The 6425-nt window shown below is 45.7% G+C and overlaps 1 pseudogene; it reads right to left on the bottom strand.

The window, feature by feature from the left end:
- Positions 1-2849: 2849 nt before the first annotated feature.
- Positions 2850-3829, bottom strand: LOC107307461 (annotated as a pseudogene).
- Between the last annotated feature and the right edge of the window lie 2596 nt (positions 3830-6425).

The raw sequence follows: 6425 nt of genomic DNA, 5'->3' as shown, positions 1-6425 counted from the left end.
ACACACCACAGAAAGAACTATATACGTAGGCTTTGTTTGATGCTAATTTTTGAATCGTGCATCGCTAGCAATAACAACCAAGTTGTGGAAAATCGTATCTCTCGGGCTCCCATGCTCAAGGAAACAAGACAAGGTTAACATTATTTAAATAAACGAAATATAGCCACAGGAGCAACTGCGGAAGTCCTTACACTTGCTAAACTAGAGTTCTGATATAGCTTGTGCTATCTCTACAAGGACAATGGCCCTAAATGGCGTTCCGCAATCATGTACGGCACTCATAAACTCAAAGCAGAAAATAAACACCAGCCATTAATAATGATTTATTATACAGCCTCTTACTTTCATTAAAGATATTGCTTATGTATCTTAAGTTGAATCATTGCCAAAAATAAATCAATTTTAACGTAATGGTAAGAACATAGTAGATAGTAAATCTTCACACATCTACTGGAAATAAATTTAAGCACTATAGACACATTATTAAGCAACAATTAAATTAGATACACCTCATTCGTGTAAAATCCTTTCCTATCTTATCAGGCAAAGTAGATTAGAATATAAGTTTACTAGGATTTGATGTACAAGCTGGAAATATCTGGGAATAGCCTCTCTCTAGCTGTATTTCAGTAAAATGTATCCCAGTTAATCGCTATTTATTAAGCATAAGCAACATAGCCTCTTCTTCAGTTTGTAAAATAAGACCCTGGGAAAAAGAATCCATGGACAACCGGAATGATTCTTAAAATCATAAACATTATAGAAACTCTTATATACATCATCACTAATTGGGATTTTCAAAATATAGCCAATAGCATCAAATTGAAAAAAAGACGGTAGCTCTGCAAAAAAAGCAACAAACCTCAAGAGACCCCATTGGATCATCGTTATTGTAAGCAGTGTTCACTATGACTCTGTACCAACGCAATCACATGAGCCTGCGGATGCAGTGTACAAATGGGAAATACCATTCAGGACCCTGAGCAGAAAAAGACAAGAGAGAATCCGTGGCCGGGGCGGCCGGCCCCGCCCGCACGCGCGCCTGGATGAGACAAGGGAAGTGCACCTTGTAGCAGGACGCCTGCTGGCGCTGCCTATCGCATCCACCGCCAACATGATCCTTTCTCTCTCACATATTCTGCAGTTTCTGCCTCTCAGAGAGACATAATAATCAGTGCTAACCACTAGGACAAGTAATTCATGCTCTCAAATGAACATAAAAGAGAATGGTCATAAACATGGATAACACAAAATGAGTTCATGTTCCTAACCTACTCCTTCAAATGACACCAGCAAAGTTGATTCCTCAGGGGTCTTTTCCAAAGATATATAAAATATAGGCGCAGGCAAAATGCGTCTAGATATTTTTAAGTGGAATAAATTTAACCACTATCTATCTTGTCATTTGCCATATCTCCTGTTCATCTTCAGGAATATTGTCAACGAGACACTTAAGAATGAAAGTTTAATGATTTATGTTATTACATAATAATTAGTTTAATTTTATATATATGGTATAACGCTTGTCAAATAAACAAAAAAGGGGAATTGTGGGATACAACCGAAAAGCTGTAGCAGAGCAGCAATCCTGAATAGCAGCAAGCAAACACATGGAACAAACAAGGACACCTCTGCCAAGAACAGAAGAAGCGAGTCTCACAGCTCTGATTGACTATGAGGCTGAATGGACAGTATGAAAAGTCGAGTTTGTAGAATGCTTTGTTCGACAAATAAAGGGTAATTGGGAAGTTGTAAAGCCGACGGACATGAAAGCTTAGACAAATAACACTTCTTGCAAGGTAATATAAGGATGTGAGAACTTGTAAAAAGGATTGGATCATTCACATCTGATACCGTGCCAGAGTACCGCAGTTGCCCCTTTTGTAGAGCACCAAAGCAATCGCTTGAGAGCAGTTCGGATTAGCCTCGAGACAACCAGCCAGCTGTGTAATGAGACCAATTGCAAATCTCTATACCAGTCTGTGCCACTAGACAGACTTCTGAGAGCTACCAAGCGATGCAACCTAGCAGAATTCAGAAGGGAAACCAAGAGAGCCTACCTGAGCTCCACTGCCTTTAAATGCTCTGTGGAGACATTTGGGTGATTTTGCATGGCTGAAGCAACTCTTTATTGCTTTGTATTACTGCAATCATCTTGCTTGTTTTAATGTACGTTGAAATGAGGTGTGTATTACGGCAGTGTAAAACCAGTGGGAATAGCTATGAAGAATACAAAAAGCACAAGCTAAGACAGAAAGTGGAGAGCGGAAGTTATTTGAAATCTTCCCTTTCCCAGAATGTAGTAATCTAGCAAAAGTATTTGCAAAGTCCAAGAAAAGGGGGATTGAGTTCGAACAAGGGGACAATCTAAGGCTTAGCTATTGCGGAGGGGCTTGGGTAAGCAGGATGTCAGGTCAGATAAGAAAAGAATATTTTGAAACTCCATTGTCAGCGTTATGGGGAACACTGGGCAAGGGACCAGCTGGAAACGGTTGCAGGCTGAAGTCAGCGCACAGTTTGATGAACAGCCGTGTGCTTCCTGCTGGATTGTGAGTTTCTGAGAACATCCGACCCCGACAGCTCCAGAAATGTCTCAGAAGAAGGAGGACAGACAGAGTCACTGCACATCCTTATTTCTTTTAAGGTTCACAGAGAGTCTGGTTCATTATGTACAGTGCATCTGGGCTACATTAAAAAGTTACAAGCTGAAGAGGAATTGATTTGAATAATGACGTTTTAGTGAAAAGCATTACAGTATTTTTAAAAAATAATAAGTTTTAATACATTACACTTATAAAAATCGATCAAAACAAAACAAAACAAAGAGTTTGCAACAGTAAAAAGCTGCATTACATGTCATGAATTCCAATAGACGGGCACTTCACTGCATTTAAAACAAATCTGGTCATCACTTTCCTCACAGCATTCTTGACTTCCTGGTTCCTCATGCTGTAGATAATAGGGTTCAGTGTTGAAGGCACTACTGAGTACAAAAGTGCCACCACCAGGTCCATGGATGGGGAGGAGATGGAGGGGGGCTTCAGGTAGGAAAAAATGCCAGTGCTGACAAATAAGGAGACCACAGCCAGGTGAGGGAGGCACGTGGAGAAGGCTTTGTGCCGTCCCTGCTCAGAGGGCATCCTCAGCACAGCCATGAAGATCTGCACATAGGACACAACTATGAAAACAAAGCACCCAAAGACTAAACTTATACTAAAAATGAGAAACACAACTTCCCTGAGGTAGGAGGCTGAGCAGGTGAGCTTGAGGATCTGAGGGATTTCACAGAAAAACTGGTTGACAACATTGCCTTGGCAGAGAGGCAGTGAAAACGTACTGGCAGTGTGCAGCAGGGAATTGAGAACCCCAGTGCCTTCTAGGCAGCTGCTGCCATGGTGGCACAAGCTCTGCTGTCCATCAAAATCCCGTAGTGCAGGGGCTTGCCAGATGCAACGCAGCGGTCATAGGAACATGATGGTGAGAAGGGAATACTCTGCTGAGATGAAGAAGAGAAAGATAAAGAGCTATTGCAGCACATCCTGTGTAGGTGATGTCCCTGGTTGTCCCAGAGGCGATTGGCCATGGCTTTGGGGAGAGTGGTGTAGATGCAGCCCAGGTCGAGGAGGGCCAGGTTGAGGAGGAAGAAGTACATGGGGGTGTGCAGGTGGCGGTCGCAGGCTACGGCTGTGCCTGATGGGGCCGTTGCCCCAGGAGGCCCAGGGCAGCCGTAGATGCCCAGGAAGAGCCAGAAGTGCAGAGGCAGCTGCAGCTGCCGCGTGTCTGCCAACGGCAGCAGGAGGAACTCGCTGATGGAGCTGCTGTTGGACATCTGCTGTTCCTGGACATGGGGAATCATCCCAGAAGAAAAAAAAAAAAAAAAAAAAAAAGTTAGATGAGATTTCTCTTGGCACAAACCTGTACTGTTCCTTGGTGACCTTCCTCCTGCTGTATAATCCAATCCTTTTTCATTTTCCGATGGAAATGTTGGTTCAGATCCACGGCCTAAGATTGTTGTCATGAGTTGGAATGTGGATGGGAGAGGAGAAGAGGCCTCTGCTGGTCAGCTCTGGAGAAGGCGACCCTGAACCACTGAGGTGGGTACACTGTAAAGTGGCAGGAATGCTCAGTTTTACTTGTAGAATGTGACGTCTTTCATAGCATCTCTCCACATCACCTCCCTGGGCTTTCTGGTAATGGAGAGATGCTAAGGCAAATACTTGCATCCTGCAGGGCAGTTCACAGCTTGGAAGGACCTCTCTCTTATAGAGAGAGCCAAGTGTCCTAATGATGGAGTCTCATTAAAAGAAATACAGCTCGTTTGCCAGCCTCACAGATTGTGTTGTCCACAGCCCTGAGCAGCTGCTCTCAGCCCGTGTGCTGGAGAAGGAAATGAGCTCACACCTGGAGAGATGGAGCTCTGCTCTGCTGGAGCTCTGGCTGCAGAGGAGGCGGTTCAAACCTGAATGGGATCAGCAAAGCTGATGCTCATTGTGTCCATCGAGCCAGGAAAGGCTGATGGAGCACGAGGATGCTGCTCACAAACCCACTCATCTCCAAAGCTACAGCACAGCAGTCTCAGTGCTGTGTTAATATATACAGCTTGTCTCCCATTTCTCCGGTCATCCCTACCCTAACAGCAGAAAAATGAACAAAAGGCAGGAATTCCCATGTTTGGTCCTCTTTTGTTTTTTTAAGTCCCCTCTGCAATGCCCCGAGCAGGCAGTGCAACTGTGAGCCTCCAGCCTCATGCAGCACCCTGAGGAGCAAAAGGCCCCTGTGCTGTTGGGGTCTCCTTCCCCCCCCCTCCCCCAACACACATCTCCCTACAGATACCTGTTCAGCTCCCCGGGCAGGCTGAGTGCTGAGCCTGGCTGGCAGCTGAATCCCTGCCCCGGCACAATGCCCTGGGATGCAGGGATCCTGGCTCTGCAGGACACCTTTACACTTCCATAGGGACGGGATTCGGCTGAATCCACTCGGGCATCTTATCCTGAGGTTGTAGTCCTGGCTCCTGGAGGGGACTCAGCTCCCTCCCATGCCTCCCACACACCCAGCCGGACCAGCACTGACCACACATCTGGACAGAAGCATCTGGCCCCCTGCATCCCTCCTCCTGCACAGCCTTCTTTCTCCTCCATCGCCATTCATTCCCGTCTTTGCCTGTTGCAGTCACGCTCCAGTTATCAGCTCTCACTGACTACATTTCCCTCTTGGATCCCCAATGCTATCCCCATGCTGGCTGTACCTCTCTCTCCCTGGCAGAGCTGCCATCTGTGTCACACGGGTTATGCTGCACTCGGTGACATCTCAGTGCCTGCTGTAAGATACCTGAAATATCCTTAAATAGGACATCTCCTTTTTTGGTCAGTGATCCTTGAAACCTTCATCTACAACACTGAGACCTCCCTAAGGAGCAGTTCAGGCCTTGAAGACTTGAGGGAAATGGCTTGTTAGGTCTTTCTGCACTGTAATGAGCCCCACAGCGTATGTGGTGTATGTGAACTTTGGGGACCGAGAGAAGACTGCTGTAAGCAAATGGTGGAGGTACAGTCAAAATGCTGTCCAGAAATGTTAGAGAGTGTTGGACCTGTAATTGGTCCCTGTGGGGCCATTACCAACAAAGCCTCACCACAGCTGTGTTTGAGCAGATAATTGGAGGCTGTCATTACAGGCAGGCTTTCATCTTTTTGCTTAGCGCCACTACTATGGCAAAGTGGGCTACAAACTTCAGTTCAAGATGATGAGCACAGCACCAAGAGATGGTCGCCTGACAATCACACCTGGTTTGACTGTGATGTTGTTGGCTATTCTCTCTTGTCAGTTGGCAAAGCACAAAGAGAAGTTTGTTACTGTCAGACTTTCCCTCTTTCTACTGCCACTATTGATAGAGGGTAGTAAGGGACACCAAACACTCCTTGAATAACTTCTCATTTTATAGTTCGTCATATACAGTCAGTTGGCCACGAAAACCATGGAGCCCATTGTCTGTGTGCTACACCACGTCAACTTCTAGGAAGCCGGTGAAACATTAGGACAAGTGAGGCTCTTCTTGAGATACTCCTTTAAAGAATTAAGAATAATTTGTATTGTTGTCCAGGCTGAGTGGCTTCTAGTAGACTCCCACAGTGACATCCACTTTATTTCCTTGACCCTTAATCAGTATGAAAGTAGGAATCAGGTAAATAGGCCCCTTTCACAGAATCACACAGAATCACACAGAATCACAGAATTGTAGGGGCTTGAAGGGACCTCTAGAGATCATCGAGTCCAACCCCTCTGCCAAAGCAGGCTCCCTGCACCATGTCACACAGGAAGGCGTCCAGGCGGGTCTTAAATATCTCCAGAGAAGGAGACTCCACCACCTCCCTGGGCAGCCTGTTCCAGTGCTCCGTCACCCTCACTGTAAAGAAGTTCTTCCGCACATT

Source organism: Coturnix japonica, unplaced genomic scaffold, assembly GCF_001577835.2.
Source record: "Coturnix japonica isolate 7356 unplaced genomic scaffold, Coturnix japonica 2.1 chrUnrandom611, whole genome shotgun sequence".
Classification (NCBI taxonomy): Eukaryota; Metazoa; Chordata; class Aves; order Galliformes; family Phasianidae; genus Coturnix; species Coturnix japonica.
Note: the sequence above shows the minus strand (reverse complement) of the source record. Positions and strands in the feature narration are given on the sequence as shown.